Source organism: Nomascus leucogenys, chromosome 1a (genome assembly GCF_006542625.1).
Source record: "Nomascus leucogenys isolate Asia chromosome 1a, Asia_NLE_v1, whole genome shotgun sequence".
NCBI classification, from domain to species: domain Eukaryota; kingdom Metazoa; phylum Chordata; class Mammalia; order Primates; family Hylobatidae; genus Nomascus; species Nomascus leucogenys.
In genome coordinates, this window is record NC_044381.1 from 54,134,744 (window position 1) to 54,157,664 (window position 22,921).

At 37.4% G+C, this 22,921-nt stretch overlaps 1 long non-coding RNA gene across 1 annotated transcript in view; it reads left to right on the top strand.

The window, feature by feature from the left end:
- The window catches only part of LOC115835766, a 65,304-nt gene extending 49,672 nt beyond the window's left edge, over positions 1–15,632 (top strand). Inside the window, exon 3 of the long non-coding RNA XR_004030791.1 lies at positions 15,428–15,632. This is a non-coding gene — a long non-coding RNA (uncharacterized LOC115835766). The remainder of the gene's footprint in view (positions 1–15,427) is intronic.
- The last annotated feature ends 7,289 nt before the right edge of the window (positions 15,633–22,921 follow it).

Below are 22,921 nucleotides of genomic sequence, written 5' to 3' on the forward strand. Positions count from 1 at the left end.
ATAAAAGTCAATATCTAGAATTAAAGAAAATCACACAGAAAATATGAAATTTATTGTATTACAAAACCCCTATCCTGGAAAGAAACACCTCTAATGATACCTGTCTTCCCTGCCTACCATCCAAGGCCCCATGCTTTATGTCCAAACACTAGGGGGAGAAAAAGTTAATTTTCAGGCACAATTCCTCAAATTGAAATACTAGGTATTGTCTATGAATTTAAAAAATCTCTCTGTTTTTCTACATGGGAGAGAATATGATATGTGGTTATAATGAGAACATTTATAAAACTTTAGACAGAATTATTTGGAAGGTGGTCTCACTGAGAAATATTAGAAAACGTACAATCTGCCAAAATAATTCTCTGAGAAATTGGAAATCAATAAATTGAAATAGAGAAAAGTAGACATAAATTTGGAACCCAAATTTTGAGATTTATCTTCTGGGAGACAGAACTGGGTGAAATAGACAACTATTTTTCCTTGTTATATTTTGATAGTTTAATATAATCTTGAATTATTTTTTGTAGACTCTGGGCCATTGCTTCTTGTATTTGTGTGTGTATGTGTACACACACATATTTGTTGTTTTAAAAAAGAGGGCTTCCTGCTTTTTATTGAGGGGTACTGAAAATTAAGCTTTTTTCTTTTGAAATGATTTTAAATTTATAGAAAAGATGCAGAAGCAATACAAAGATCTCTCAATCTTCCTAGTAGTCCTCAATCAAGTTCCCAAATATTCTTTTAGTGCATTTATTTTACCATTCTCTCTGTCTCTCTGTCTCTCTATAAACACAAACAACACACAATATACATAATATGTGCATATTACTATACACTTTTCTGAAGCATTGGAGAGTAAGTTTCAGACATGATATCTTATTAGTTTCAATGTGTATTTCCTAAAAACAAGGACACTCTCCTATGTAATCACAATCAAATCTTTAAAATTAGGGAATTTACGATGATAAAATATTACCATCTAATCCATAGACCCCATTCAAATTTTGCCAATTATAATAACATTCTTTATGAAGTCCAGGATCCAATCCAAGATCACATGTGACATTTAGTTGTCATGTTTCTTCAGTTTTCTTCAATATGGAGAAGTTCCTCAGTCTTATTTATTTATTTATTTTTGAGACGGGAATCTCACTCTGTCGCCCAGGCTGGAGTGCAGTGGCACGATCTCGGCTCACTGCAAGCTCGCCTCCCGGGTTCACGCCATTCTCCTGCCTCAGCCTCCTGAGTAGCTGGGACTACAGGTGCCCGCCACCACGCCTGGTTAATTGTTTTGTATTTTTAGTAGAGATGGGGTTTCACCGTGTTAGCCAGGATGGTCTCGATCTCCTGACCTTGTGATCCTCCCGCCTCAGCCTCCCAAAGCGCTAGGATTACAGGCATGAGCCACCGCACCCGGCACCTCAGATTTTCCTTGTCTTTATTACCTTGGTATTCTTAGAGAATATAAGTCAATTATTTTGCAGAATGTTCCAGAATTTAGTTTCATCTCATGTTTTCTTGCGATTTATACATTGTATGAGCAAGTACCATGAATTGATGTTGTGTTCTTAGTACATCATTTCTGCAGGTACATAATGTCCGTTGTCTCATTCTTGGTGCTGTTTAAGTCTTATCACTTTGTTTAGATGGTATTTTCTAGGTTTAGAATATTTAATATATGTTTTGTACATATTAAGTAATGAATAATTAAGTAATTTGTGGGGAATAGTTTGAGACTATAAATATCTTCTTTCTCATTGAGCTTTCACCCACTAGTTTTACCATCCTTTGATGACTCTTGCCTACATAAATTATTTCTATAATGGGTGGTAAATGGTGATTTTGTATAATTTATCATTCCTTTTACATGTATATCATTCTACTATAAGGTAGAGCTATCTGTCCATCTATCTGCCTATCCATCTATTCATCCATTCATCCATTCATATATCATTTATCTTACCTATCTGCCTACAATGTATACGAGTATTGGCTCAGAATCTTCTTTTACTTAAATAGTTACACTCCAATATCATAATTATAATACTTGATGATCAAGTTATCCCAGGCTTTGCTAATAAAAGCCCTTTCAAGCTGGCTTTTTTGTCCTTTTGACTTGTCCTCACAATTCTTTGAACGTGCTTTTACTTTCTGGCACAAGATGTTCCAGGCTCATTTTGTTGTTTCGCTGCCCTAGTCCTTGATTCAGTCACTTACCGAGGACCTTTGGTTTTTCCTTAGTAGCGAATGCTACTTTGAAATCAACACCTGAGTACCCTGGATATTTATTTCTATCAGGGTGTCATTGCATCTAGGCCCTTTTTGCAGATAGAGCTAGAAAAGATGTGCATGTATACACACACCCACTCATGCACACCTACAGCTCTATCTATTTCTGTTTATATATATTTAAAAACCATGATTCTACACTGACACTTCCAATTCCAATTCAGTACTGCAGGTTTAATTGCAGCATTCATCTTTCTATATTTGTAATTTCTTCTCCAAAGGTGAGAAACCTGCTTGCCATTATCATCGATTTATTCATTTATTTGTTCAACACCCCTAAGTAGTCAATATTTTGATTTCACAGGCTTCTTCATCAGCCCTAACCCTGCCAACCACTCCTGCCTCACTGAATGTGCCAACGGATTGCTCAGCTCCAACCAAGGGAAAGAAAAAGGAAGTTGGATACTTTATACTCTCTACATTGTCCATTAGCAGCAGAACCTAGAGCTAGGATGGAGAAAGAAAACGCCAAAATGCTAATGAAAAATGTTCAGATGTATCACATATTAAGCATACATGATCTCAAATATTTTGCCTGATTTATGCTATGCATGCTATTTTCCAGGTTGTATAGGCTCTGGTGCTAGTCTACATTTATAGCAATCTCCATCAGCTGTACAAATGGCAATTTAAATACATTTAACTATGTGCTAATAATCTCATAATACAATTTATCATGTATGATTGGCAGATGAAATTATTTAGGGCAAAAGCTATGATTGTATTGTTGTAAGTTATTATGAATGCTGGGCAATGTAGGGCATGGCACTTGCTCCCACCTCCCAGAAATGTGTAAGGGCTGTTGAAGCTGCCTTGTTCTTCTTTCTTCTTCAATATAAGCAAAGTTATTTATATCATAAAACTGAAACTTGAAATTCCACCCTTGCCTATTCTTTTTCCTCAGAAAGATGTCTTTCTTTCTAAGCATATGTTGCGCTTAAGGATAGGAGGTGTCTCCTTTGGACATCTATATGCCAAATATGTGTTGTAAATTACTTTTGTTTCTCTAAATAACCAGGGGTGAAGTTCTCAACAGTATTTGCTGAGGATGGTACAAGATTTAAGAAGAAAATATACTTTTACATCTTTCCCTTTCCATTTCTTTCTTTCTTTTTTCTTTTTTTCTTTTTTTTTTTTTTTGAGCCCGAGTCTTGTTCTGTCGCCCAGGCTGGAGTGCAGTGGAGCTATCTCAATTCACTGCAAGCTCTGCCTCCTGGGTTCAAGCCATTCTCCTGCCTCAGCCTCCCAGGTAGCTGGGACTACAGGCACCCACCACGACGCCGGCTAATTTTTTTTGTATTTTTAGTAGAGACGGGGTTTCACCATGTTAGCCAGGATGGTCTCGATCTCCTGACCTCGTGATCCGCCCGCCTCGGCCTCCCAAAGTGTTGAGATTACAGGCGTGAGCCACTGGGCTCAGCCTCCATTTCTTCATTTTAGAGTGATACTATCAGGGAAATAAAGATGAAACATAGAAACTTTGGTGAATAATTAAGATCATACAAGCATATCCATGAAGTAAAATTTTTCTGCAGACCTCCCCTCACCTTTCCAAATCATAGTCATAAAATGCTGAAAATCTTAAGAGTGTTAAAATGATATGATGACCAGAGGCCTCAAAGTAAATGGCCACTTTATGGAAGACATTACATAATTCTGTTGACAAAATTCATATTTATATATTCATAGTCTTTGATGACCGAATAATTACATTGAAGTAGTTTCATCTTACAGTGTAGTGTTGTCTTTTTAACTATTATTAACAATCTATTCTAAGGAAATATATGAATGATTCCACATCCTCACATTCATTGAATACTATTTTTCTTTTTTGTAGTTAAATATTTTCAAACAAACTGAGTCCGCAGAACAGGAATGACAATTATCATGAGTTTGTTATTCTAATACTTGACTTTTCTTTTCTTTCTTTTTTTTTTTTTAGTTCTGAAAACCCATTGACTTTCTGAATTGAAAATCCTAGCTCTGGAGAATGTATCATTGAACTTAAATAAACTTGTGTAAATAATTATAAACATAATGGTAAAGTTTGGCCATTGGCTATTATAATACCTACAAACCATTATTTTTTGGTTCAATACTTGGGCAGGTAGGGGAATGCATATTGTAGAACTTTGTTAATAGAGAATCTTTCTGGAATAGATTGATAAGTATCCAAGAAGCACTTGGACAGCTTTAAACAAAAATGGCTCCAGATTATAGATGGATTACTTGATGGCATCTATACTCCAATGGATCAGTCTAGAAATGTTCCATTAGTCAATTAAAAAGGAGACTTTGGATTCAGTAAGGCATTATTACAGATTGATAGAAGGTGATTAGATAGGAATATCATCAATAACTTTTACTTAAAAAGATCATATTTTATTTTGCTTTTTTTAAAAAAAAATAATTTATTTATTTTGAGACTGGGTCTCACTCTGTCACCCAGGCTGCGGTGCACTGGGGCGATCGCAGCTCACTGAAGCCTTGGCTTCCCAGGCTAAAGCAATCCTCCTACCTCAGCCTCCAGAGTAGCTGGGACCACAGGCGTGTGCCTTCATGTCCGGCTAATTTTTGTATTTTTAATAGAGACAGGGTTTCACCATGTTGCCCAGGCTGGTCTCAAACTCCTGAGCTCAAGTGATCCACATACCTCTGCCTCCCAAAGTGCTGGGATTACAAGCGTGAGGCACCATGCCTGGCCTTTATTTTGCTTTCTTTTCTTACAGCAATAATCCAATATATTAGTGTATATACTATAGTGTACAGCACTCACATATATATTACTTCATATAAATCTGCATGAGAATATTTACAATGGGAAAAGTAGGCTAGAACCTTCAAAAAGTTAAATTCAAATGGAAGGATTCACAAAGTAATATGATAATTTCTGCTTGCAAAATATGGTGGAAAAACTGTTTCTTAGGGTACAGCACATGAAGACTATAAGAATATCCACAATAATCTTCCAATTTAATATATTCTGCTATTTTCAATCTTTTCTTTTTTTAGTGGGCTTTTTTGTTGTTCTTGACTTCTTGGTGGTGTGTGGGGGGCACTAGTTTCATTTCAGATAAAATGTAAAATATATATGATTTTATGAGATAAAATGGATAATTTTTCTTTGGAATGACAGAAGAATGAACTTAAGTTTTTAAAAAATAAATGTTGAAGAAACATTTCCTTCATAATGATCTCTTATCATTGGGAGTCTTATTACTTCCAGTTTTACTGATGAGAGTAAAAATTAGGCAAAAATATGATGGAGGTTCTGCACTTACAATGCCCAGAGAGCAGGCCAAGTTATGGAGGGTTGAATATTTTATGGTGTTAGGTTCAGGATTGATCATCTTGGACAGTGGCTGAGCAGTCCTGGTGCAGAATAATTGGGTAGAGAGACCTGCAGGCAACATTTCAAGGAAAAGATTCCAGAAGTTTAAATTGAGGAGTTGGTTCTATTTTTATTTCACTTACGAATGCCTGATTTCCTATCCCCTGTGCTATAAACAAGAGGCTGCAAAGTTTTCCAATTAAAATGGAAAACACTCAATCTGGGTCTATGGGGCACTGCATAACTGGAACAGAACTTTCCTCCTCATGGAGCCCTGCCCCCGCTCACTCAAATACTCAGAATGTTTTGTCCATAACCTGCTACACATTGGGATTTTTGGAACATTGGAGATGTTTGACTGCATGTTTTAGTTTTCAGACAGATGTTTTCAATTTATGTCCAAAGTTGGAGGGTTAGCAGGGATCATTTTTTGTATATCATCTTAGGTATCTTTCAGTTTGTCTAGTGATAATATTCTTTTCACCTGTTCTTAATTTTACTAGCAAAACCAGTAGTTCCCAGAATTTTAAATCTCAGAACCCCTTTATATTCCTAAAATTTTTTGAGAACTCAAAAGAACTTTGGTTTATGGGGCTTTATCTGTCAATTTTTACCATATTGAAAATTAAAACTTGGAAATTTTTAAGGTATTTTTTAAATTATTGTAAAATAGCAATAATAAACCCATGACATGTTAACATAAGTAACACTTTTTTTTTTTTTTTGAGATGGATTTTTCTTTCTTGTTGCCCAGGCTGGAATGCAATGGTATGATTTCGGCTCACTGCAAACTCTGCCTCCGGGGTTCAAGGGATTCTCTGGCCTCAGCCTCCCTAGTAGCTGGGATTACAGGCACATACCACCACACCTGGCTAATTTGGTATTTTTAGTAAAGACGGAGTTTCTCCATGTTGGTCAGGCTGGTCTCGAACTCCTGACCTCAGGTGATCCACCTGCCTCGGCCTCCCAAAGTGCTGGGTTTACAGGCGTGAGCCACCGTGCCTGGCCAAATAACACATTTTTATCAACATAGCTATATTGTCTAAAACAAGAATATTGAGTGAGAAAATGGCACTGTTAAACATATTTTTGCAAATCTCATTAATGTTTGGTTTAATAAAGGACAGCTTATTCATTCAATCTAATGTGACATCACTTGCTATGTAGCTTCTGGAAATCACCATACCTTCATAAGATAATGAGAGTAGATGAAGCAAGATAATATTATGATCTTAGTGTTAGAGTTTTGACCTCACAGCTCCTCTGAAAGAGTTTTGGAACCCACAGTGGTCTCTGGACAATACTTTGAGAACTGCTGAGATAAACCAACCTGAGAAAAATTATAATCTGGTAAAGTACTCTGGTTCAGAATGTATAAAGATAAGAGTTTTGACTGGCTCCTTAATAGTAACCACCTAATATGGTTTTGATCTGTGCCCCATCAAATCTCATGGTGATTTGTACTTCCATTGTTGGAGGTGGGGCCCGGTGGAGGGTGATTGGATCATGGGGGTGGATTTCTCATGAATGATTTAGCACCCCTTGGTGCTATCGTCACAATAGTGAGTGAGTTCTCATGAGATCTGGTCCCTTAAACACATGTGGCACCTCCCTTGCCCCTCTCTTGCTTCTGGCTCCTGTTGTGTAAGATGACTGCTCCCTTTTTGCCTTCTGCCATGATTGGAAGCTTCCTGGCCCCCCACCCCCCAAAAGCAGAAGCTGCTATGCTTCCTGTATAACCTGAAGAACTATGAGCCAATTAAACCTCGTTTCTTTATAAATTACACAGTCTCAGGTACTTCTTTATAGCAATGAGAGAATGGCCTAATACACCACCTCACAGAGGTTACCTTGAAAGTTCTCTCTGAAATAAGCGTTCCCCATTCTCTACGTTCTGAAGTTTAATGCTGTGTTTTTTCCCTTTGTGGAACTTATTTCAAGTTATAATTTTAAAATTCACACCTTTTTTTCTTATTATGTTAACTTGATTCTCTCCCTCCCCAGACAGACTATAAACTTGAGTGTTTCTGCCTCATCCATTGACTATATGTAGCATTGCGCCTAGCAAAAACTATATGCAATATCAAAAATATACAAAAAATAATCAACTTACAGTTGAATTACTGAACATTTTAACCCTGAATTCGGAAAGCATAAAGATGTCGGTTTTCTATATTCAGTAGTTATTTGCTGACTTAATTAATGAATAAGTTAGTGATGTTATCGCTTTTCTCACTTATCGTTTGGTTCTTTTTTTTTTTTTTTTTTTGAGAATCTTTACTCTGTCACCCAGGCTGGAGTGCAGTGGTGCAATCTCAGCTCACCGCAACCTCCGCCTCCCAGGTTCAAGCAATTATCCTGCCTCAGCCTCCTGAGTAGCTGGGATTACAGGCGCCCACCACCATGCCTGGCTAATTTTTGTATTTTTAGTAGAGACAGGGTTTCACCATGTTGGCTAGGCTGGTCTCAAACTCCTGACCTCAGGTGATCTGCCTGCCTCAGCCTCCCAAAGTGCTGGGATCACAGGCATGAGCCACTGCACCCGGCCTGGTCCTTAGTTCTTACACTGAGGTGACAATGAACATAGCAGACTTGTAGTAAATACCTTTTCATAAATTCATTCATTTCAAACAAACATTGTTTTAGAGTGACTCTTATATACTGGTCAAGTTTGTAGGATAAAAAGATGAGTAAGACATAGTAGCCATCCTCTGTGATATCTCTGTATAATAAGGCACACTAAAAAAAGAAAATACCTAAATAGAAAAAGTAGGTTCTGGCAGGAGAAAAGCAGGTCCTGTCTCTAAAACGAGCGAAAGCTTGATATATTCAAGGAACTATAAGTAAGTCAGTACATATAAACCGTATAGATTGCAAGAGGACCTGGCTCTGTAGTGCAATGGATAGCGCATTGGACTTCTAGATTGCAAGAGGGAGCTAGGAAGCAGAATAAGGTATGAGGCTTGACAGATCTATAGATCCCAGGACCCACAGGTCTTGGGTTCTGTATTAAAGAGTTTGGAATTTACCCTTCAGGCAAATCGTTACGTGGATTCATCATACCTATCTACAACAGAAAGCTGTGGGCTCAGAGACATGTCCACAAAGCCCTGAGCCACTGCCTCCATTCTACCACTTGCTCTGAAGATCCAGGGCCCAGGAGAACTCATAAAACTCAAAACTCTTAGCTAAATTTTGCTCATGGATGTCTAAGCCTTATTATCATATAAGAGACACAGCACTGAATATCAATATCCTGGTGGAAAGAGGTTATTGGCCCCTTTACAAAACATCTGTGGAAAGCCACGTGATGCCACTAATTCAGAAGCAGGTACCAATTATTTTGCCAATATATATTTCTTAGTAACATAGAGGCAAAATGTCCAAAGAGAATCTTTGCAAATTAAACATAGCAGAATGTATAAAGAATAATGGAAAGCAAGTTAGCATTGTCCAGGAATGCAAGATTGGTTTAACATTCAAGAAGTCAATGAACGTAATTCATTTCATTTATAGAATAAAGAAGAAAACGCATGATTATATCAATAGGTGTACTAATAATATTTTATAAAAGATAGCACTTATTCATAACACAATTCTTAGTATATCTAATAATGGATATCTTCAAAAATACACAAAAAATCCTTAAGGTTGAATTGTTGAAAGTTTTTATCCTGAATTTGGAAAGACATAATGATATCAGTTATCATCACTTTTACTCAACATTTTACTGGAGGTCCTAGTCAGCAAGAAAAATAAAAGGTATAAATATTGAAAGGAGATGGAAAAACCATATTATTTACAGATGATGAGATTGTGTACATTGAAAACCTGGAAACTCTATGTATAAACACAGAGCAATATCAAATAAATTATTATACTTTTATATATTAGCAACAAATTATCATGTACAAAAACTGAAAAATACACAGGTATAATAGTATGAAAAATACACAGGTATAATAGTATAAAAAATAAAATACACAGGGATAAATTTAACAAAGTATGTGTAAAATTTCTGCATGGAAAACTAAAAAAAGATTAATGAGATAAAATACCTAAATAAATGAAGACTCATACTATTTTTAAGAATTAGGAGACTAATTATTGTTTAAGATGTCACTTCTCTCTAAATTTATCTACAGGTTCAATAAAATGACAATAAAAATTTCAGATTTGCCAAGAATAGCAAAGGTAATCTTGAAGAAGAGAAAGAATGTTGGAGATTTTATATAAGCATTTATTGAGACTATATTAATTAAAATAGTATTGATGCCAAGATGGACAAATAGATGAAGAGAAAAAAGAGCCCAGTGACAGATTCACATAAACAACTATTTACAAAAAATGTGCCATGGTAGTGCAACATAAAACGAGGTGCATTTTAGAAATAGTGCTAGATTAATTTTATATCCCAACTTAAAAAAACCTTGGCCCCTAATTTATGCCATACACAAAAAATCAATTCCAGAAACATCTTAGAACTAAATGAGAAAATTAAAACCATACGGCTTCTTAGAAGAGTTTTTTTTAACCTTCAGTTAGGCAGTGTTTTTTCTTTTTTCTTTTTCAAGTCTAGGAGTGCTGCTAATAGCCATAAAAGGAAAGATTGATAAATTGGAAAGAATTAAAATTCAGAACTTTATTTTATTAGATAATATCATTCAGATAACAAAAAGACTAGTGAGAGAATGGAAGAAATTTGCCATATATCTCCAACAAAGAATTCCTATGATTTTGTGTATCTATACATGCTTCTTTTTTTTTTTTTGAGACGGAGTCTCGCTCTGTCGCCCAGGCTGGAGTGCAGTGGCGCAATCTCGGCTCACTGCAAGCTCCGCCTCCTGGGTTCACGCCATTCTCCTGCCTCAGCCTCTCCGAGTAGCTGGGACTACAGGCGCCCGCCACCACGCCCGGCTAATTTTTTGTATTTTTTTTAGTAGAGACGGGGTTTCACCGTGGTCTTGATCTCCTGACCTCGTGATCCGCCCGCCTCGGCCTCCCAAAGTGCTGGGATTACAAGCGTGAGCCACCGCGCCCGGCCCTATACATGCTTCTTATCTGTTAATCTATGTCTTCTGTATATCAATAAGAAATAAATAGCCAACAAGAAAATGGCCAATAATTTTAACAACCATTTTATGAAAAAGAATATTCAAGTGACCAATAAGCATATGAAAAGGTGTTCAACAGCATTAGGTATCTGGGAAATGCAAATAGAATCACATAGAGTTACTACTATACATCCACAAGAATGATTAAACCAAACTCAAACCCCAAGTCCCCAGAATATAGCAAGTGCTTGATGGTCACAGAGTAACTGGGAATTCTCATCCACTTTGGGAAACGGTTTGGCAATACCTTCTAAAAACTAACAATATATTTATCCTGTAATGCAATAATTTCCCTCCTAGATATACAGTCATGCATCACTTAACAATGGGGAAATGTTCTGAGAAATGCATCGTTAGGCAATTTCATCATTGGTACAGCCTACTACAAACCTAGGCTACATGGTCTAGCCTATTGCTCTTGAGCTACAAACCTGAATAGCATGTTACTGTACTGAATATCGCAGGCAGTTGTAACACAAAGGTAAGTATTTGTATATCTAAACATAGAAAAGCTATAGTAAAAATACTGTATTATAATCTTTTTTTTTTTTTTTTTTTTTTTGAGACAGAGTCTCGCTCTGTCGCCCAGGCTAGAGTGCAGTGGCGTGATCTCAGCTCACTGCAACCTCCACCTCCTGGGTTCATGCCATTCTCCCGCCTCAGCCTCCTGAGTAGCTGGGATTACAGGCGCCCGCCACCACACCCGGTTAATTTTTTTCTATTTGTAGTAGAGACGGGGTTTCACTATGTTAAGCAGGATGGTCTTGATCTCCTGACCTCGTGATCCGCCCGTCTCGGCCTCCCAAAGTGCTGAGATTACAGGCGTGAGCCACTGCGCCCAGCCAAAATACTGTATTATAATCTTATGGGACCACTGTCATATATGTATTCTGTCACAGACTGAAATGTCATTATGTGGCGCATGATTGTATATCCAACAGAAATGTTAAGTATGTGCACTGAAATGTGTACAAGAATGTTTATAACACCATTATTCACCTTAGTCTCAAACTGACGAAAATCCAAAAGTCCATTACAAAGTGAATGGATTAGTTGTGAAATTATAATACAATGGAATACTACATAGCAATGAGAATAGCAACAACAACATGGACGAATCTTACAGGTAAAAGATTGAGTGAAGAAGACACAGATGAGTCTACAGTATATGAAATCTACATGATGTAATACATTTATAAGAAGTAAAAAGACAGGTAAACTCATCTTTGGTAATCAATTTGAGAGCTCCTTTGATGTGGGGTGGGGATAGGGTAAGTAACGATTAGAAGTGGGTATGAGAGAGGCCTCTGGTTGGCTGGTAATTATTTATATCTGGGCTGTGTGGTGGTTGTGTTTCTTTTGTAAAATTCATGAAAATAGATATTTTAAATTTGTGTATTTTATGGTATGCATAATAAAATAAATTTTAAAATAGAAGAGTAAAACAATACAAATCTTCTGTTTTATACCTAGAATACAGGCATATATTTAAGACCTCCTCCTATACTACTGATTTGTTATATTATTCTGTCTCAGAAATACTTTTATTAAAGATCTATGTTTAATGTAACGGATTCTTGATTCTCTTATGACACGGCAGCCAGTATAGAAGAAGAGTACATTGCAGTGCTTGGCTGTGTCTGTGAATGGGAACAGACCACTTTCCTCAATTTGAAAGCTTTATCAATGAGTTTGTTGACTCTCTTGAGTCTCTAATTCTGCTGTTGCTTTGTGTTCAGTTGAACAATTCTTTTGCATAATAGCCGATAAAAAGTGTGATAGTAAACATGGCAGAAGTGGGGCAATAGTGCAAGTAAGACTAGCAAGTGTGATTTTAAAATTCAAGGGTGATGGTGGCTTGAGGTGCTCTAAAAGGAAAAGCCTGCAGGAAGGGAAGCAGAGGCTGAAGATCAGGTCACAACTGGGATAGGCAGAAGACAGGCAGACATCCCTGCAGACAGGGAGAAGGACTACAGTGGAGTGGCTGATATCCAGAAGAAATAATGTCCCATGACTTGTGATGATTTCAAGGGAGTTCAAGTGAATGGAGAATCCATTCAAATATTTATTGAGTGTCTGCTCTCGAACAGAGACTGTTTTAGGCACTGTAAGCGATTGAACATATGCCATATATTCAATACATAGGAACCACACCTTCACACCCTATGGTGCTGATTCATTTATCATTCCCATTTCCAACAATGCATCTCCTGTGCTAATGAGAGTATGATTATATCTTTAAAAAAGCATACTTTTTATTTTTAACATAATCTATTACATAATCTATTACTGACTTGTACAGAAGGCGTGGTGAGAGAACAAGGGAATCTTGATTTGTCCACGTTCATATCCAGTTCCTCTACCATCAACTATCTGCATTTGTAAGAAATTTAGACGATTAATAGTGACCATGAGTTACAGCAAAATGCACCAGCTTATATATGACTTGTACCAATGTCAACTAAATGTAAGATTTGCCTGTATAGCATAGCATGAGTTAATCAATAATTCTGTGTTAAATGGCCAGCTTTAGAATCTAGTCTACTTGAGGTTTTTGCGTTTTAAGTGGTAGATTTAATCTGTACATATCCTGAAATTATAAGTGTCATTCTGACATGATGCATTTAGCAAAGTATGTATTCTTATGCATGGAAAGTACATTTTAGAATGATAGAATGACTCCTTCAAGCATATACATGCACACACAACACTGACTGATACCATAATTATATTGTGGCAATCCCGTGCACATTGCATACTGTGAAATAGTTTCATTATGCCTGAAGATCCAAATATTTTACAAGTAAAATATAGGCTACGGTTGGTTTCTTTTTCATTAAAATATAAAATAAGTGTGTGTGCATGCAATGTGTAGGAGTGACTCCCAACGAACAGTCAGAAACTAGCAATATAAAGCGGTGACCAGAGGCTGGACTTGTAGTCAGAGCTGAATATGGAGCTGGATTTGGTTATTTATTAGGTGTGTGGTCTTGGCAATTTACCTAACCTTACTCAGTTAAGCTCAGAAAGAAGCCTCAGTTTCCTTCTATATAACATGAGGAATATAATAGTACTCATCTCTTAGGGTTATCGTGAAACTTACATGAGATGAAGTATACAAAATTCCAGCCTCACCCTAAGCATTAAAAAAAAGGACTATTGATTTTTAGGAGAAGCTTCTATACCAACCAGATTAATTCTAATACTCTCTGCTGATTATAAGCGTCTCTCGTTATTCAATGTCCAGTTATGATGAAATCCTTCTGAAAAACTGCAGGACATTTTTACATTTCCTGGAGAGGTTGGAAGCTCCTGCTACAACTTCCCCACTCCTAGCCTGTATTATCTTGGGTGTCTCTGTGAGCTTTAAATGAAAAGACTACATTTTGTGCCATGATACAATTTAATCACCAAGCAAACTGATAAAATAGATTCAAGGGGATAGAGTCATTAAGAATGAATGATTGGGCCGGGTGCAGTGGCTCACGCCTGTAATCCCAGCACTTTGGGAGGCCGAGGCAGGCGGATCACCTGAGGTCAGGAGTTCGAGAACAGCCTGGCCAACATGGCAAAACCCTGTCTCTACTAAAAATACAAAAGTTAGCCGGGCGTGGTGGCACGTGCCTATAATCCCAGCTTCTCAGGAGGCTGAGGCAGGAGAATTGCTTGAACCTGGTTGGTGGAGGTTGCACTGAGCTAAATTCCCGCCATTGCACTCCAGCCTGGGCAACAGAGTGAGACACTGTCTCGAATAAATAAATAAATAAAAGAATGAATGATTGTTAGCCAAAATCCATTTCCCATCTATGTCTTTGGTAGCCAAGCCTCGAACTTCTCACGAGCCAGTTTCACGTATGCTTTAAAATTTAACAATCTATTTCTGATTCAGGGTCCATAGTTGAGCATATGCACTAAATTTAGTTAATTTTTTTTTCTAGGGCCTAATTGTATACTCCTGAGACTCCACCCCATCCTATGCTCTTTCATTCATTTTGCATGTCTCATTTGAATTATTGTATCAAAGATGAATATTCCAATCCTAAGTGAAAGGGGAGTAGAATTCTGTCTCCTACTAAGGGAGAAGAGAAGTCACAACTGGAGAAAGCAAGCGGAGACACAAAGAAGTAAAATGAATTTCCCTAAATTTATGTAAATACTTGTTTCTATATACTGTCTGTTCAATCTTTGCAGCCTAATTCCTCCTCTTTCTACTATAGGAATTCAGACAAGGCTTTCTCTTCAAAGGTGAAGATTACTCTTCATTAAAGAGTCCTTAGCGTTTCTTGGTAGTTGGTTAAAATCTGGAAACATTATAGCAATCTCTCATCCAATCAAGAAAGGGAGGGAGCAATTCAATCACTAATTTCTGGCTTCTCTGAGAGTATCTCTGTGCCAGCAAAAGTACCATTGCTAGGAACATCGTTACTCTGCTTTCCTTTCCTCAAGTTTCCACTTCCTTCTGGTGAAATAACCAATGTATTAAGCCACTCCATCACTAATACCACTGGTACCGTGGGAAAAAATGATACGGTTATTGGCAGCACTTGTTTGCTCACTACTGTTTAGCTGGTTAGAAAGTGGAGAAAACAAGAGGAGACAAGCAAATTATATTCGAAATAAAACTGACTTTTATCAAGCCAAGGTTTGCCAAGTTTGTCAAGTTCTTTGCTCTTACCCCAAGTTTTCTTTGCAGTCTGAAGATTGCCATTTGAAATGCTCTTTGAGGGACGTGAAGTCAACCCTGGAACCAAAGTAGCTTTGATGTTTGTCAGGAAAATGCTGGAGTTCTATACACTACAGTTTCCACAGAGCATGAAGAACTCCAACTTCAGATAACCCTCAAAAAGTCAGAGAGCAATTAAATGTAAAAATAAATTCCTTTGATAAAACAAAAAAAATTATTGTCTTTCTCTTGGGCTTGTCTAGAAGATTTTCCAACCTTTCTTCCATAAGAAATATGTAGGCATTAAATTTACTTATTATTTCAAACAGAACATTTATATGTCACTTGAAAGAAATATATATAGGGTGAAGTTGACTTTAATATCTCGTTGAGCAATGTGACAAGAATTTGAAAATGTATAAACTAACCACAGGATGACCTTTCAAAACTGAAATGCATAGGTGTAGATGACATTTTCTCATTCAGTTACTTATTTTGAAATCTAAATTAAAGCACACACAACACCAAATTAAATATCTCCTCCCTAGAGTGAATATCTCAATCATTTACAACTAAGCAACTTAAACATCCAGTAATCAACAAACATTAATATGTAAATACTTTGTTTTAATAAGCCATAAACATTAATAAGCAAATGGCTGAAATTACTCCTGCTGAAATGATTCATCTGCAACCCAAAATATCAAATAAGGGATGCAGAGAAATAAAACTGTTAAATTTGATTCTGAAAACATTCATGTGAGTTTGCATAAATCCTCTTTATTTTCTAGTGGATTTTTTGCAAGATTTTTTTTTCCTCCCCCTGCTAGGAGCCTTATGAAACTGAAATGTCAAGTGAGGGTTGCTTTATATCATGTTCTGTCAATCAAAGGAAGGGAGGCTTTATGCATCTGTTGCTAGTATATTGGCACTTTTTGAAGAGTGTTTCGGTGGGAGCGAGAATAAATAAAGATCCTTCAGGCACTTTCTCATTTATGGATGAGGAATCAAAGCCGTCTGAAACTTCATTTTCAACCTGATACCCTGAAGATTGTTGGCTGATAATTCTGGATGGAACAGCTTATCTTGGAGGATTAGGGAGAACATGGCCTTCCTATTACTTCTGGCTTTGGCCTATTCAGCTGGGTAGACTTTGTCACACAGTATCTGGGCCTTTACATATGTCACTAATCTTATCTATATCTTTTCAGCTCCTTCTGTTGGAGCTGTGGTTTCCCGTGCCTAACCCTCCCATTTCTTCATTACACCAGATGTATAGGCATTAGCCTTTCCTAACAGCCTTTCTGCACCATGTCGTTCGGTAATGGTGAGTTTTGCAGACGTGCAGCTTTCATGAGCAGGTTGGGGTAGGATTTTATCCCAAATCTTGAGACTCTTACATCAGTTACATTAAAAAGCTCTCTGTAGTCCTGAAACAAACTCATTTTTCATTTTTACGAAATCCGCTTAACAAAATGAAATAATCTCCACAGCACATTATCTTGGCAACCACTAAAGATAACGTGGACATCTCTCTTGCACGCCTATGGGCACATGCCAGGTTGTCACTTCTCTCCCTCAGGTACGAGACAGTTGTTCACCTATGGAAGAAATATTAAACCCCTAGTGTATGTAAGACATACTAGGGAGGGAAGAGGTCAGAGACATGATTTTAAAACTGACTCTGTCCTCAAGATGTCTACAATCTAGTGATGGAAATGTGAACTCACACAAATAACTACGATGTGAGGTAAAAAAAAAAAAATGGTGCACACCCAGGAGAGGCACATTGAGTGCTTGGATAGTTCATAAGGGGCACATAAGCAAGAGGAAGAATCTGAGAATGCTGGGTGAAGGAGGTGGCATTTGAAAACAACAAAGGTTTGAATAGCTGTGATGGGGATCGGGAATCTTCTAGTTTCTGTTTCCCAGTTATTTTCAGAATAAAGGATATAATTTCAAAAGCGGTAAGAGAGTTAGCAACTGAAGCCAGAAGAGATCTGTATAGTCTGTACCTTTCCCCCATCAAATATCCATTTTCCACTTTACTCTTATATTAACCTCACATTTAGCTGAGCACTCTTCTCCCCTGAATAAAGACCGTGTTTGTCAGCCGCCCTTGCAGCTGTGTGCAACGATATATCTGTGTTCTGGTCAGTGAGATGCAAGTAGAGGAAATCATTTTTAACGTGAGGGATGATCTTTTCTTCTTCTTTTCTACCCTTTTGGTTTATGGAATATAGATACGAGGGCTGGATCTCCAGCAGCCATTTGGAACATGAGGATGAAGCTCACACCCTAGGAATGGTAGAGTGAGAAGCTGGAAAAAGCCTGGGTCTCTGGCTTTGGAGACTCCACACCAGTTTTTCCCAGTTGATCTCCAGCCTGCTTTTATATGAGAGAGAAACAAACTTCTGTCTTGTTTTAGAAACGATTTTTTTATTTTTTTGGTCTCTGGTACTCATAGCCAAGCTGCCCTAATCAATACTCACTGCTAAAATCCTAGTTTTTTGATCACCTATTATACAATGGTACCTAATAAAGTTTCTAGTTTCCCCTTGTAGCATTACAATGACATGATGCATCATCCACAAAATATTTTTTGAGTTCCTGCAATGTTCAGGGCATTTTTCCAGGCAAAAAGAACAAAAACTATGAAACGTAGATTTTACTTGGAGGGTTAAAATATGCTTGCTAATACGTATATATGTAGTCACTGAGAGTATAGAGGGAGGAATATTCCTCATGATATCATAGATATTGAGAGGAGATAGCAGGCACAACTGCAGTGGGATTGCCAGATAAAACATAGGATACCCAGTTGAAGTCAAATTTCAGAATTAAAAAGTGAATACTTTTTTGTATCACTAGATCCCAAATGTTTCATGGGACACACATATATTTCAAAAATTATTTGCTGTTTATCTGAAATTCAAATCCCAAGTTCAGATTCCAAATTTTAATCATCCTAAACTTTGCATGGGATGTACTTGTGTTAAAAAATTATTTATCAATTTTCTGAAATTCAGATTTAACCAGGAAACAGTATTTTTATTTGCTAAATCAGACAACCACCAACTGTGAGCCTCTGGGATGTCTTCCAGAGAAGGTCAGAACTAAGCTGTAAAATGAGGGAATCAATCGAAAGACAGGGATAGGGCCATCTTTTGCAAAGCATGGTTCATGGCCATGTACCAGACCTCAGGCTAGGGCACCAGATAAACATGACCCATTTTCTTACAGTGTCAATTTTAGTCAAAGAAAAAAATGTGTAAAATAATATTATACTGAACATTGAGTGGAATACAAAATGTGCATGTATTTTAATATAAAGCAGGGTTTCTCAATTTCAGCACTTGACATGTTGGGCTGGGTAATTCTTTGTTGCGGGGAAGTGTCCTGTGCATTGCCCAATGTTTAGCAGCATCCCTGGCCTCAACCCCCAGATGCACAGTTACAGTTGTAACAACCAAAAATGTCTCCAGACACTGCCAAATGTCCCCTGTAGTTGGGTGGAAAAGTCATGGTTGGTTGAAAACTACAAATATAAGGCAAGATACTTCTAAAAATATTTTGCGATTGTGATGAACCATTTTGGGCTTTGTCCCTAGAGTGTCAACCATATGTGTTTATTCTCCTCATCACTGAGGTCCTTTTGTGGACAACTGTGAGATATAACCAAAGAAATAAGCACCTCAGTGCCACTTTAAGCAAGGTTGTTACTTTTCTTTCTGATTAGTTTCTTTTTCTCTAACTTTCCAGGTTGTAAACTTAAGGCAAGCCCAATTCATCTACCAAAACCCCTAGACCTAGCACATGACAGGCAGTCCATCTATGTGAACTGAATTGGGGAATAAAAGTTTTCAGTTTGTTTAGAGAATCCCAGGGATGGGCGAACAAGGTGGGGAGTGGAGTTTAGGGGGAGTGGGAGGGGAGCAGCAGTAGGGAGGATGGCCTTTAAAATGACCTCAGGTCAATTTCTAGGTGAGGGCAACACAATCAATATTAGCAATACGTAGGATTGATTTCAAGAGCAGAAGTTTAACTTGAATGCAATCTTGCAGATAGTTTTCCCCAGATGCTTTAACATTTGTTGTTTAGAGTTATTGACCATTGTCTGCACTTCCTATTTTCACTTGAAAATTTCTAGTCTCTCTCCACTTAGTCAGAAGCAATATTTCCTCTAAACTGTGTGGTTGTACCGGTCTTCAATTACCACCGCCTAAGGCCTCTATTTGTAATCAGCCACCCACTCTGCTTTTCTGGCAAGAAAAGCACACCTGAAATGAAAATAAGCCTCTAGGCCAGTACAGCATACTGATAAGAAAACAGCCAAAGCTTTTGACTCTGGGGCTGCACAACCAATTTCTCCATGGTGACAGGAGAATCCAAGAGAAGGATGACACTTCTAAGAAGCATGAAGATCCAAGCGGAAGCAACTTGAATGGTATAAAAAGATAAGACTGTGTGTGTCTGTGTGCATGTTTTGGTGAGTGTGTGTGTACACCCGTGTGTGTTTGTGTGTGTGTGTGCATGCATGTGTGTGTGTGGGCCAGTTCTCATGCACATTAAAAAGACAATGCAGTAACTAGATTTTTTTTTCTTAGACCTAGTTTGTTTAAGAGCTGTTCGCATAAAGATCATGAACATAGAGAATGGATTTTGCAGGCATAAGATGTTATGCCTGAAAACAGTTCTTCCTGCTTAAATGGTTCTCACTCTTAACTTTTATCTGCTTCTTTTTTTCTCAAGTTCATTCTTTTGGTGTCTATTCTTTCTGCCCATGCTTGCTTTCAGTCCATTCTTTGGCCATCTTCTCTCCTCTCTTTCTCTACCTACCCTCCCCCTTTTCTCTCTGAAAGGATGTTCTTGTGGGCCAGGCCACTGTGGTATCATGTCCCTTATTTCTTTCGGTCTTAAGTTCTTCAGTGGCTATGATACTGAGGGCTGGTTCTCCTCAAGTATAGGCAGGATCAAACAATAACTTCTAAGAACCACTAAAATGAGGAAAGACAGATACTCACCTCTCTTTACATCCCAGGCCCGTAGTAACATTCTCACAATTTTTCTAAATACAGCTCCCCAAGCAACAAGTACAATTCACTTGGAGTTGGCATTCTAGATAAAACTCCTTTGTCATCCCTGTCTAGAGTAATGGGAGATGGTAGAAGTGGGAAGAGTAGAAGAAGTAACCTGGAATGTGAGGGGTAACTGAAACAGGGGCATTAGACCTGAGGCTAAGAAGGTAAAATGCTTAGGAAACTCTGGCTATGAAGGAAGCAGACCTCAGAAATATGTCTGTAAAGGAGCATGTGACTCTTGATATGAATTGCACTGTGAATGTACATTGTCTTTATATGTGATGGAGAAAAGCTATAAAAAATGTTAGGGGAGGTAATATGCATTGACATGGTTACAGATAATGGTAAACTCATAAAGAAAAATACACATTATAAAATCTCGGCTTTCCTACATAAAATTAATAATAATTATATCTATGTAAATAAACTACTGTCTTTGCCTTTTTACCATGCAGTGTGACAAATCATAAGCATATTATTAATGATGTAACAGATTGACTTTTGCTGTACATTTTATTTCATGACAACATCGAACTCACAATATATTATCTCAAAAATTAGACACAAAGGCATTCATATTTCTCTTGATTTTTCTAGTAACAAAGCTTTGCTTACCTTAATCACTAGGGTGTTGCCATCTGCTCAGAGTGCCTGGCTACCAGTTTACAAGTTAGAAGAGACTATAACACATTCTTACATTTTTCTCCTAAAACAAAAGAACAGAAGATGAAACACCTAATTTTATGTAGTTGACAATCTAGCTCCCAATTGTTACTGATGAAATACCCATGCTATGAGTCTGTCTTTTCGTTTTTAGTGAAATTTTTTTGAATGCATTCAGATTTTTTTTCTTAGCCATTTTGTAGTGGAATACTGATAACTTTTCTTCTTCTTCTTTTTTTGGCTGATTCACTGTGACGCAAAAAGACTGAATCCAGTCTTTTCCATTCCACTGAGAATATAACAATAGTAGGAGGCATGAGCAAGGATCAGGCATTGCTCCCAGGAAGACTCCAGTTTTTCCCACGGGGAAAATAAAGTCACACATGCTTCAATTCATGAACATTCATCTCTCTTATTCCATTTCTTCTTCTTTCTCTCTAATTCAGACACTCTTTTTTTTTTTCTGGAAGATTTATTTATTTAGCTCTGCCTCCAAGCCTTAACATTTCAATTTGTCAAGTATTCTTAATGCCAAAAGAATTGAAAACATATGCCAGATAGAGAGCACCCTAATAAATAAGATATAGGTCTGGCCATCAGCAATTTTTTGTCCATTTATAAAATAGAAGCATTAATTAATAATTCCACATTATGTGGTAAGATAGATCTTGTGGGAATCCAAAAATTTCATCCTACCTTAGCTTGATTTCTAGCTCAATTTCCCATAAAAATTTCTTCTTCCATTAAAGCAGGTTCTGTCAGTGGCCTACCCAACAGCCATTGCTTGACTTCTTCCTTGCTAATGGAATCCTAATTTTGTTTGGCCCAATGTGATAAACGATGATTGATGTAAGCCAACCATGAGAAATTTATTTTCCTTTGCAATGCAAAGATATGGTCACCTGGCCCAACTTTAGCAAAGGAGTGGTCTGTGGTGGGGCTTCTGGGAAAGCATTTGCTTCCTGAAAAAAAGACTGATATAGGGGTAGAGCTTGTGGGTGAACAATCTTACCCTTCTTTTATGCTGGGGATGCTATTGTGAGGACATGATGCTTGAAGCTGTGGCAGCAATCATTGGACAGTGCAGCATTAAGCATAAATATGGAAAGCCAAATGCTGAGAATGGGGGCACAAAAGGATGAAAAGAGTCTGGATCACTGAGGACATTGTTAAACTTCTGAATGGACTGTCAAATTTCTACATTCAGATTTCTTGTTAACCATACTGTACATGCCCTTATCATCATAGCTGATGTTAATCAGCTTTCTTGGATCCTTGCAGCCCTAAGCACTCCAAACTTATAATCTTCTTGCTAATGAACTTTAGTGACATTGTATTGCCTATCAAATGTTACCCAAATGAGTCAACAACGTATCATTTTTCATTGCCCTGTAGCAGGAATCTTGAACTATGTCCATGTGGGCCCAGTCTGACTCACTGCCTGTTTCTGGAGGCCCTGTGAGTTAAAGATAGTTTTTACATTTTTAAATGAAATAAAAATCAAAAGAAGTATAATGTTTTATGATACATGAAAAAAGATATGAAATCCAAATGTCAGTGTCCATAAATAAAGTTTTATTGGAATCTAGCCTTTCTCATTTATTTACATACTGTCTGTGGCTGCTTTCATGCAGAGTTGAATGTTTGAGACAGAACATATGGGCTGTAAAGCCTGAAATATTTACCCTCTGGCCCTTTACAGAAAAAGTTTACCAATCCCAGCTCTACCACATGAATTCCCATTCAAGTCGGTGTAATGTCAACTGTATTTTAGGTACGA